This window comes from Clytia hemisphaerica, unplaced genomic scaffold (assembly GCF_902728285.1).
Source record: "Clytia hemisphaerica strain Z4C2 unplaced genomic scaffold, Clytia hemisphaerica genome assembly, whole genome shotgun sequence".
Classification (NCBI taxonomy): domain Eukaryota; kingdom Metazoa; phylum Cnidaria; class Hydrozoa; order Leptothecata; family Clytiidae; genus Clytia; species Clytia hemisphaerica.
In genome coordinates, this window is record NW_027103555.1 from 789971 (window position 1) to 802391 (window position 12421).

General features: G+C 35.3%; 1 long non-coding RNA gene across 1 annotated transcript; it reads right to left on the minus strand.

The window, feature by feature from the left end:
* Window positions 1–303: 303 nt before the first annotated feature.
* On the minus strand, window positions 304–10304 carry LOC136800475 (uncharacterized). Its single transcript, XR_010845712.1, has 5 exons — window positions 9732–10304; window positions 7267–7326; window positions 6198–6522; window positions 1713–1774; window positions 304–1013 (listed from the first exon to the last, which is right to left on the minus strand). It is a non-coding gene; the product is annotated as an uncharacterized lncRNA (long non-coding RNA).
* Window positions 10305–12421: the final 2117 nt, after the last annotated feature.

Here is a 12421-nt window from a genome sequence, read left to right on the forward strand (position 1 = left end):
GCACTATTCGAACATTTTAATAGCATAGCAAAAAAGCCCACCGGGTGCACTTGATCAAAACAGGAGACGGGTATGTGCGAGCCATAAGGATATCTTTTTTCACGCCTCAAAAGTCTCTCGAATGGGGTGTAGATTTATAAGTTAGTCTCTGAAAAAAAGGTTCGAGAGTTTCCCTCAGAAAGGGTCAAAATTCCCAGAAATTTCGAACAAAACTTGGTGAAAATCAACCAAAATTTGGGGAAAATCTACCAAAATTTAGGAATTCTTTCCAAGGGTTCCCAAACAAAGAAAATTTTACCTATCTAAGGGTTTATTTTCGGTTAGACTAATTAAGGTTTATCTTTTCCATGTATTTACAAAATAATCATAGAATTATATTGATCTAGGTAATAAGAGTACAATAAATTGAAAAATATCTAGGCGTCGAGAGTTTATGATGCATTACTTCCTTCATGAAATAGTTTGCGTTGAATTGTCAATTGTCAATCAGTCTTTAATAACCAAGTTAAAGTTTCAGTGAAAGCAGAATACATGTTTTTTTATAAGCATTGCACTTATAAGCATTGCACTTATAAGCATATCTAGGCTCAGATTAGGGAAAAATTTAGCATATGGCAAGCATTGCTTGAGCCTACAAAAAATATTTTTTTCCTGATTTTGGCTTTTTTGGCTGGAATTTCACGGATTTTCAGCATTTCCTAAATTTATGCTTTAGATTTAAGGCATCCCCTCAAGCATTTTTCAGCCTTATCGAGCTTTCGACCTAAGCATCTCTGAGCCTGTTTTCGGATTTTTGTATGCTTCTAAAAAAATCATGTAATATATAACCATTACAAGTTGGATTGTCTCTTTCGAACGTTTACCATAATTTGTTCTCCGTCAATCAATCGAAATAGCACGATACTCTTTCTCCGATGGCAGTCTTTTGAAGTATTATCACGTTGTTATCATTTCAAATTTCGTTCAAGAACTTCAACGTATGACAGCATAAATGTCCAGCATCCAGTTAACAGCTAAAATGGAAAGGGAATTGCTTCAATCATAAGCCATGATCTGCATGGTTAAAAGCAGGCGTTATGATGGATAGTTTTAATATTCTACCAAGAATGCCACACAGGATATCAATGGAACTGATCGTATCGGATGATATGGTATGATGCGATAGAAAGGAATAACAAAAGCTCTCCAATATTGTATGCTTTCCTTAATGGCACCCTTAACACAAGTTAACTACTACAAAACTTTCGTTGTTTTCTGGTATCTCAAAACACATTTCTTTTATTTTCTCAACCATTAATTCAAGTTTGAAAAAAAAAAAAATTCAATTTTAATTTTTTTTTTCCTTCATCCGGTCTAAAGGTTCCTTTCCAATGTCTGTAAACCAAAAAATTACCTTCCAAACCAGAAAATGGAAACATCTTTTGCCCCTCCCTCTGAGACGTTTAGCCCATTATTCTTAAATTTTGTTAAAAATATGCATACTTTTTAGAAAGTGATTCAGCCCTTTGTAAGTTAAAACCAATAATGCACGATTTTTCAACTGCTAAGTAATAAATTTGCTGCAAATGGTATGAGCTTTGTCAGAACTTTTTTCCCATGCTCTCCTTCTTTCTCCTTTTCAGAATCTCCCTGAAATGAAACATTTGCCACCCCCTTTTGAGACCCCCAGCAGAATGTAATATTCCATTAAACCCAAGAAACAATAATTTTACCATTTCTTCAATTTGGACATCTTTTGAATGCTGATTATCCATCAAAATAAATCACTTGATCACTAGAGTGAAAAATAAATAAATCAGATTACAAATATTTGATTCAAACTTTTTCTTCAATTTGAAAATATTGTATCAACAAAACGTAGATTAAAATGCTATAGTAGTTCATTCAAAGGAACACAAATTTACTAGAATGTAACAAATCACAATTAAAAGTACGCAAGACAATCAAATTAAAAACAAACTAGTAAGCAGAAGCAGTTAAAATAAGTCATATTTTTCACTTTCTCATTTACCATAAGTGCAAGAAGAATTTTCAACTAATATTGCAGGTCCTCTCACATATTGAAAGCACGGCTCCTGAAATGTTGTCTAAGTAAGAAATTAAATAAGCTAAATAGAGGAAATTCAATTTCAAAGTATGACAATCTGACAAGTTGGATAACAGTGATAGGAATAGTGCCTCATATTTGTGATGATGATAGAAACATGCCCCCCCCAAAAAAAGACAATTGAATCCAATAGCAACTCCAATCAGATTCGAGCTTGACACGTGACTTCTATTCAGACCCTGTTTTTCGACATATGCCCCCCATCGCCTTTTTGAACCATGCCCCCCCCCCCAAAAAAAATTTTTTTTAAAATAATTCAAAAATCTTGAAAAAAAGAACATTGCCCCCACACATATCAAAATAAAAAAATTCGAGGCTTGCCTGCACAAATTTTGTTGATTTTTACGCGAGACCCGAGCAAATGACGTCACAGATTATATTTTCTTATCAACAAAAAAACATTTTTTCATGACTTCTTTAATGAGTAATTATACTATAAATTTGTTATAAAATATTTTATGCAATAATTCATTCCAATATATCATGATTACCACTACCCTGTTTTTCGACATATGCCCCCACATCGTCTTTTTGAATCATGTCCCCCCTAATTACGTACAATATTTACGACATTGCTATATCAATGTTTCAATTATTTTCTTAAACGTTTTTTAAAAGAATTCAAAAATCTTGAAAAAAATGAGTAAACAAAAAAATCAAAACAAAAACAACAAGAACTTGAATCATCTTTCCAGAATAATAGTACTAGATTTCCTGTCTGTCTGAAGGTTTGAATTTTTGGGTTCAAGACTGAAAAGGTTCAGATTTACATCTCCTTAAAAACACCCATAAAAACTTCCTTAAATTTTTTTGTTCAGTCCCCTGGAGCCTTGAATGACAAGCTTATTGTTAAAAGGTTTGACAATATCATTATCAAGGGGAAATAATTCAATAGTACTGGTTGATAAATACTATTTTCAAGTATTATCATGAGAACAGATATTTATGGGAATCCCCCCTGTTAAGTGGTAACCCCCTTTAGGAAATTGAAAATAAAAGACTCCCTTTTAAGTCTTTGTAAGTCTCTAGGCTTCTGCTCATCGTTTAACGAAAAAGTTTCTTATAGAGGCTGCTTAATAGTCAGCAAATCTTCTTTCCCACTAAATGTTGCCATTCGCTGAAATCCATGATACATTTTGATTTAAACATTTTCAAACCAAGATGACGGCCTTAGCGAGAGGAAGGATTTTTGTGTTTCCAAACTTGCTTTGGCTTTTGGAGGATTTTATTTTAGTGTTTAGAGCTTTTTAAAGATAAATTTATGTTCTGTTGTATCTATGGTATGTATAAAGAAAAACTTGGGTCACAGTTGTCTGAATTAACGATTCACACACACCTAAAATTCTTGAGGAGTGCGATCAAACACAGGCCATAAATTTGGATTCTACTACTAAAGTTATTCATAGCACTCCTCATCACATGCCTAAAGTACTTTTTAGGAGTGCAATTTTGGAATGATTCTGGAATTTTGAAATGACAAAGCCTGGAGAAACTGTAAACCTATTGGTTAAAACAAAAACTACCCCAGGTTTCACCCAAAAAAACCGAATATCTTTGAAGTTACAGACAGACAGACAGACAGATGAAGAGAAAAACAAAGACAAACATTCTCAAATTATTTCTCATCATAAGTTATCTAACTTCATGTCTTTGGTATATAAATAAACTGTAGCTTGGTATTGATTTGGTTACAATCTTTTTTGCTTATTCATGCCTTAGCATAAATCACCTCAAAGGGAAAGTATTGTAGTTCGCAAACGCCTTGGAAGAAGGAGCGCGTCGCTCCATATCAATCCCGAGAGACAATTTTGTTTTTGAAAAACTCACAAGATACAGGCAAGTCGCAAACAACTCTGGAATCCCTAATTTCTAATAAAAATGGAAAAAATATTCCTGACTAAATTTAAAAATATATAAATTGTTAAGAAAATTTGAAAAATATAAGGAAAAAATAAGCTAGTTCGAGGGGCGCGTCGTCACCATGTATCTTGTCTCCCAGCCCAAATTTTTTAGGATATGAAATTAGATTTTTCAAATCACAAGTAAACCAAGACTGACTCCACTAAGCTGACCAGATCTAACAAAATAATATTTCATTAAACGCTGACTAACTGTATTGGTTATGAAAACACTGTGATGCTTTGTCATGGTTTTTCTTATGATCGTTTTGCTTATTGATGCCATTTAGCATGAATCATCTCAAAGGGAAAGTATTGTAGTTCGCAAACGCCTTGGAAGAAGGAGCGCGTCGCTCCATATCAATCCCGAGAGACAATTTTGTTTTTGAAAAACTCACAAGATACAGGCAAGTCGCAAACAACTCTGGAATCCCTAATTTCTAATAAAAATGGAAAAAATATTCCTGACTAAATTTAAAAATATATAAATTGTTAAGAAAATTTGAAAAAATATAAGGAAAAAAAAAGCTAGTTCGAGGGGCGCGTCGTCACCATGTATCTTGTCTCCCAGCCCAAATTTTTTAGGATATGAAATTAGATTTTTCAAATCACAAGTAAACCAAGACTGACTCCACTAAGCTGACCAGATCTAACAAAATAATATTCCATTAAACGCTGACTAACTGTATTGGTTATGAACACACTGTGATGCTTTGTCATGGTTTTTCTTATGATCGTTTTGCTTATTAATGCCATTTAGCATGAATCATCTCAAAGGGAAAGTATTGTAGTTCGCAAACGCCTTGGAAGAAGGAGCGCGTCGCTCCATATCAATCCCGAGAGACAATTTTGTTTTTGAAAAAATCACAAGATACAGGCAAGTCGCAAACAACTCTGGAATCTATGAAAATATGAAAAAATAAATAGAAAAAATAAGCTAGTTCGAGGGGCGCGTCGTCACCATGTATCTTGTCTCCCAACCCAAATTTTTTAGATATGAAATATATCGATCATTGAGTGTACAATAAACCAAGTCACAAAGCAATATGCACTCATACTACAAAATATTAGTTTTTCTATCACAATTTTCTTGACTTTGTCTGCCTGATCATAAAAATATCTGACAAATGAAAATGTAAGTGGAAGTTTAGGTATATGTCCATGAATTAAAGGCAAGTGTTGATAATAAATAGAAACAAAAAATGAAGTCAAACATTTTCATAAACTTTAATCAATTTCTTATGTTATTTTCTTATTTCTTTGTGTATTATTTTAAAGAGTTAAACCATTCAAATGAGACAGAAATCCAGACAGTAGGAAATATATAAACATAATCATCTTATGTTTAGCAAGAATATTCCTTTGGCTAGTAAAACTTTGAAGCAAAGCCAAATTTTGAGGATGAATCTCTCCCTGTCACCTGTATGTAGGACACATGACTGCTCATGTTTCAAAAGTATTTACCTATATAACTATAAGCAAAAAGCTCGTACCCATGTCTTTTTTTAGCTATTAAAACATAATAATCTAAGTTAAGTTGTTTATAGGAGATCTCCTCCTCTACAAAATCTAGGGAGCCACATGCTATATCCATAACATGTGTATCAAATCAAATCAGAAAGGAAATCATTTTGCTAATTGAAAGATAACCATCTTATAATCATTGGCACACTTCAACCGAGCTAACCAGGTCCAGAAAAAAGATAATACTATCAGACCTGCCGCCACATGCTCCAAGTTTTTAGCACCTCTGCTAACAGAGGTTTATGGTTAGCTCAGAACAAATCAAATCAAATGGTCTCATACATAACTGCAGTTAAAAAGTTCCCGATTTTCAAAGATTTCTACAACAACGATAAAAAAAAAACATCTGCCAGATAAGGTTGAACGAATTTACATAATTTTGTCACATATCCAAACAAAGAAAGAAAAAAGTAAGGCCATTATGTTGTTGCTTACAAAATTGTAAATTTTCAAAAACACCCCCAGATATTCACACAAGGAACAAGTGAGCAAAACTTAAGCCAAATCTGACCATTTTTGAAGTCTCCAGTCTGTCCAAATGTTTTATTGAGGTGACATACTGACTGACTAACAGACATACATTCTCAGATTCTAGCTCAATTGAAGTTGAGAACCAGTGGAAAAACAGATTGGATATCATGATCAAGTAAAACGTAAGCAAAACATACCCAATGTATTCAATTTGATCCGTATCAGATTCTTCTTCATCACTTGAACTTTCCGATTCTGTTTCAGTATCTGTGTATGTATCAATATCCTTGTCATATTCATTATCAGTCACTTATTTATCCACCATCAAGGATGCTACATTTAGTGCAGATTTTTCTTCATCACTTGATTCTGATTCCCTCTGTCTGTCTGAATAAATTTCCTCGACACGTTCATCGCCATTTCTGTAAAAACCCACTCATTTTTCCTTCATCATATGTTGACAAGTTTAATGCTGTCAATGTTCTTACACTCTCAGTCAATGTTCTTTCACTATCAGCAGTTCTAAAAATGTTTAAAAATGTCAGTCTTAAAATTAAGGCAATGATTGATTTTACTACTAGGGACATTTAAAATTTTGATTTCACAGCTTCAAAGATTTTCAAATTTAAAAAAAATTTGAATGTGAGAATACAAGCATAAACTCTTGCAATTTGTTAAGAATTCTTAATATAATAAAGAGGCATTCATTCACCTTCACGAAAAAGCCTTTTAAAAGTATTTGGGCCAGAATTCATACTTTTCAATGAAAATAGCTAGAAAAATTTTTTAATTCATTTAGCTCTGACAGTCAGGCACATCCTGGCAAATGAACGGGGTGAGCATTTGCATGGGGTATTCTTCACCCAGTGTAAATGAGATAGGACGCCTCAGGCTAAAAGCGTGAAAATGAATAAAAATGAACTTCAAACTGAAAAAGGGAAAAAAGGAAGAAAACTGGGAACTTTATTTTTTCATTAAAAGTTTCTTCAATCTTCGAAGACAAAATTGACCCATGGAAAAAAAATTTCATCTTTGCAGTTCTTTGAAATGAAGCAAAATATTTCCAACCCGGTTCAATTAAACTGGGTATTCGGCGCTATTACGTCACTTTCGTTTTCGACCCCGTTCATTTGCCAATGGTCGCAAGTGAAAAATACCCCATTCATTTGCCAGGATGTGCCTGACTGTCTGAGAAGTGACGTTGTTTACAGCAGTTCCATTAAAATGTGTAGTAATAGAATTTCAGTTTAAAAAGGTTATACTCACAGATGACTGTGCTCAATGCTTTCCCCAATGTTGTAGAGTACATTTGATCATCAAACATTCCTATGAAAAATTAGTCATTCATTCTTTGATTTTATCCGAATTATATTTACATTGAGGGTTACATTGAGTGATCCGAAAGCAAAAATTTGAAATAGCTTTTAAAAAAGCTACTCTTGAACATAAGTTCCTTTCAAAAAGCCATCAAACATACAATCAGACAAAAATGTGAACTCAAGTTTTGTTGACATAAAAATGCACCAACAATGAGTTGTGATGATATATAAAAGCAGGACCTATAATTTGCTTCAATTTACAAAAAGAATCGATATAGATCTAGCTTAAATAATTGTTGGTTTGCCATCACCTGACCCTAGATTGTGGAGGTGGGTTGGTCGGTCAGAATTTTTTTTTATTTTGGCAATTTATGAAATTTTCGTCCATGGAAGGGTATCAGTTTGTTTACATTTAGGTAATTTTGAATAAAAAACAGAAGTGCTAGCAGGGAATTTACGATTCTTATGCTTGAGACAAACAAGATACAAATTTTCTATTTTTTATTTTTTATATTTATTCAAAACAAACCTTGAATGAAATTCTTGGTATCATTCTTATCAAACAAGTTCATCCATCAAACTAGAAGTTCAGTAAACATTACAATCTTTTCAATCAAAAAAGAAGCCAAATTATATACAATTTTACACAACATATGAAGCGCATGCAAACTTTCTCTTCACTTTCTCATATCCATCATTGAAATTTTATAACATCCATCATTAAAATTTAACAGCTTTATTACGCTTCAAGTCACGTGATAAAAATAATTTGCGCACTTAGCCTGGTTTCCCCTTCCTTATTTATCAAAAACACACGCACACGCTCTAGGCGCTAAGAGGCTGCCCGCCGTGACGGCCAGTATGGCGGTCACATTAGATTCAAAAGGAAACTGGGTTCTTTTTATTATTTTCAGTTCTCGGTAAAAAGGTCTACTAAAAAATTCTTTGCATGTAAAATGTTGTTTTGATTTGGGTACCGTCGACTGCTCTAAATTGGGACGATTGTCGATACATGGGACTGTTGCATATCTGGTCTGTATTTTCACTTACTGTAAAATTGAAAGTGAAATCCTGTATTTTTAAATACGCCGTTCCTTAACTCAAATCAAATGACTTTAGAGGTTCTGTGAAATGGTGGCCGAATTGCCGTTTTAAATTTTTAGATTTCAAGAGAAGCAAATTTTTAATCTTTCTTCAACAAGATTGCTTTAATAAATGCCAATTATGCATGTAAGTTTTATATTAATACTTCCTTTTTGCATATGTTTTGTATACTTTCTAAGGGAATCTCACCACGGCCAGACAATCTCAATCGAACGGAATCGACAATGGAACCAATCAGTCAGGCACATCCTGGCAAATGAACGGGGTATTTTTCACTTGCGACCATTGGCAAATGAACGGGGTCGAAAACGAAAGTGATGTAATGGTGCCGAATACCCAGTTTAATTGAACCGGGTTGGAAATATTTTGCTTCATTTCAAAGAACTGCATGGATGAAATTTTTTTTCCATGGGTCAATTTTGTCTTCGAAGATTGAAGAAACTTTTAACGAAAAAATAAAGTTCCCAGTTTTCTTCCTTTTTTCCCTTTTTCAGTTTGAAGTTCATTTTTATTCATTTTCACACTTTTAGCCTGAGACGTCCTATCTCATTTACACTGGGTGACGAATACCCCATGCAAATGCTCACCCTGTTCATTTGGCAGGATGTGCCTGACTGCCAATCGACCGATTGAAATTCGATTGTCGAACGCAATTGAATCTCAATCGAATATTACCGCAATTTTCAGATTCGATTGATATTTGATTGCGTTCGATTGATATTCGATTGCGTTCGATTGATGTTCGATTGCGTTCGATTGAGATTGTCTGGAGCTGATTGTCATTTTTTGCTGCCATCTTTGTTTTGCTGCCATCTTTGTTTTGACGGTTTGTTAGAAAGAAGTATGGCCTGATCAACAATACGCTTTTGAACCGGGCGACGTTTCCCGACAACAACAACAATCAAACCTATCGAATATTACCCAGAATTTTGACGTTCGATTGAGATTCGATTGCGTTCGACAATCGAATTTCAATCGGTCGATTGCGTTCGATTTGGTTCGACTAGTTCGATCGTCAATTCCGTTTGATTGAGATCGTCTGGCCACTGCAATTCGGCCACCATAATTTCAGCATACAATTCAATATGGCGGATGGAAAGGCAAAAAGGTCTATGGAACAGTCAAACTTTATAAAAGTTTTCTCAGTTCGATAGGTGTTCGATTAAGTTCGATTGGTTGGATAATCGAACAGTTCAATTTACACTCACTGCCTGGGTATGTGAAAAAAATTTAAAAACAATTTTTATACCGCAATTGCAGTAAAAAAAAATTGCTACTGCAATTTAGGGATTTATAAGAATCACTCACTCTGTATCTTGCTGAAGAAGAGTATCGCCATCATCATGTTCAGGTTCTAGACCACCAGTGACATCAACAGTCTGTTACTGTTGTTCGTCATCACTTTCAATAACATCAGCAACAATTATTTCTTCATCTGTTCCACTTTGTTGGCTGTTTGAGGAATCAGTTTCTGGTTCACTTTCACTCTCACCAGCAGTCAGATGTGTTACCAGAAAATGTGCAAATATGCACTGTGTGTTTTCTGTGTATATCCAAGCTCTTTTTTCTTTTGCATCCAAATTTTAAAGGTAGTTTGATCGGTTTGATTGAGACTTATAACAGGCATTATTCTATACTTCTAAAATTTCAAAATGCAGAGATGTTATTGCATTTTGTAATCCATATTGGCAGTTGGTAACCATTTGCTAGACACTTTAAATTTCACCCTTAAAAATTATATCTAACTGTATCTCCATCATCACTGAAAAATACACCTACAAACTTTATACACGTATAGTTGAATGATGTCAACAACTAATTCAGTTAATATTAACACTGCTAAAGGATAAATAGATCCCTTTACAATACGAGAATCAGTGGAAATTTCAAAAAACATTTTTGTTTCGCCATTACTCTCCAAGATCGAGTTTTGAGCAAGACTAGTAACCGATAATTTTTTCTCCCGTTGTAAAGGCTGAACTCGCGATTGAGTTTTTTAATATTTTGTCGGAAAAAAGTAAACGGGTATATTTTGCTAGAAAATTCAACTGCAGTATTGGAGTATCCCTTCAAGACAGCTCGGAAAATACAAATCGTTCCTGGTTTCTGGAAAAGTACCCTACTGGAGTGGAACGGGTCAATTTTTAATAAATCAGCTGAATCAAAACATCAAAATGAGCCGTTCCCCTCCAGTAGGGTGCTTTTCCAGGAAACATCTTGATCCGAGCTGGTTTTAAAGCTCTGAAAAAATCTACCGGAACGCCTCCAAATTTCCAGCTGGCTAACTCAAGGAACGGCTCAGAAAAAAAGAAAAAGAAGCTAGAAATCGTCCCGGGAATGGCTCCAGATTTCCAGCTAGTTGCTTAAAGGAACAGCTCCAAAATTCTACCAGCTGTGAAAAAGTTCCGTAAAATCAGCCTGGAACGCGTGTGAATTTCCAGCTGGAGAATTGTTACAGAACTTTCAAAATTTTTCCAGGGAACGGCTATGCATTTCCAGGAGCAAACTTTATGAAATTTTCCCGGAACGCCTAGGCCATTTCCAGCTGAGGGGGGTCTCCGGAACGGCTTTTTCATCATTTGCCCTCGGTGGCTGCTTTCGGGGGGTACTAGGTTATAATACCCTGGCATTGGCTGGTTTTCGAACGTGTAAGATTACAGATTACGTCAAACTTCATTCGTTCTTCGTTGCATTGTAATGAAACTTTGTAACGTCAGAATTTTTCATGACGTATTGTTTTGAGAAGAAGTTCCCCCTCTGAGAGGGGGAACTCGCATCAGCCAACACCAGGGTATTCTCTGGCGTCTATCAGTAGTAACGTAAATAAAGCCTGCGGAATACACGGGGACGAGGTTGGGTAAACCCTCGACGAAAGACTCTCAAAGGGGTACGAAATTCAGTCTCTCAAGGGGTCGAATTACGAACATACCCCGTCCACCTTCGCAAACCTATAGTACCTCCCCCAGGCGGGGCTGCCAAGTGTCAAACTTTTAAGACTACATCCCAAAAGGGTAATTTTTTCATCCCCTGTAAATACAGTTGTTTTAAATCGAGTACTCCCTAAGACCCACCTTCGATGCAAAAAAAGAGAACTTTTGGTCTTATTGCTAGCCCGGGGGGGGGGGTACTTAGGTAAATGGAGGGTACGGTATGTGCCGCCCTTTTTTGGATTTTCAAAGTCCCGCTAAGGGTCGAAAAATCAGAAAATCAAATTTCAGTCCCACTAAGGGTCGGAAAAATAGGAAACTTTTTACCACCCCCTGAAAGATCGAAATTTGGTCAAATTTGTCCCGCTAAGAATCGTAAAATACCCAAAATTGTCTTTTGTTTTCTCCTTTTTTGTCCCGGTAAGGGTCCAAAGTTCGAAAGTTGGGTGGCACCCCACCCCACCCATCCACTCGCAACCTTAGTACCTCCCCCCCCTCGGGTTGCTAACTTTAGGCAAAATTGGTACCAGGTATGTGTGAGCTAACGCATAATGCATAAGGGACCTTCGAAAGTCTTACGCAGGGGTATAAAAACCACAAAACAGCCATCAAGTCTCTAACATTAACAAGGTCCTATAAAAGCACGCAATGTAAAAATCGATTCCCTAACTAACACTAACAGCAGAGAATCTCGTAGTTTAGTAGACCAAAATTTGTAATTTTGACTGAAAATTGGGGAAAAATAGTCTCCTAACTTACAAGGTGTTAAAAACGTCAGAAAGGGGAAATTTTTTTTGAAATTCGTAGTGTCTCACATATCTCACAAGATTTTTGAGTTCTGGCTTAGACATACCCGTAATCAAAAGTTGAGGTAACTTTTCTTTTTAAATGATAATCAAAATTTCGGGTTTTTCCAAGTTACATGCGTTAGATCACCTTACCCAAATCACGTCAACACCGGTTGGATTGGAACTTCAGTTGTTCGATTTTTTTCAATATATATTAAGCTGCAGTATCCCCTTTGATATGTTTAGATATAGGGAATGCTAATCGTGTGTAAAATTCCCGTCC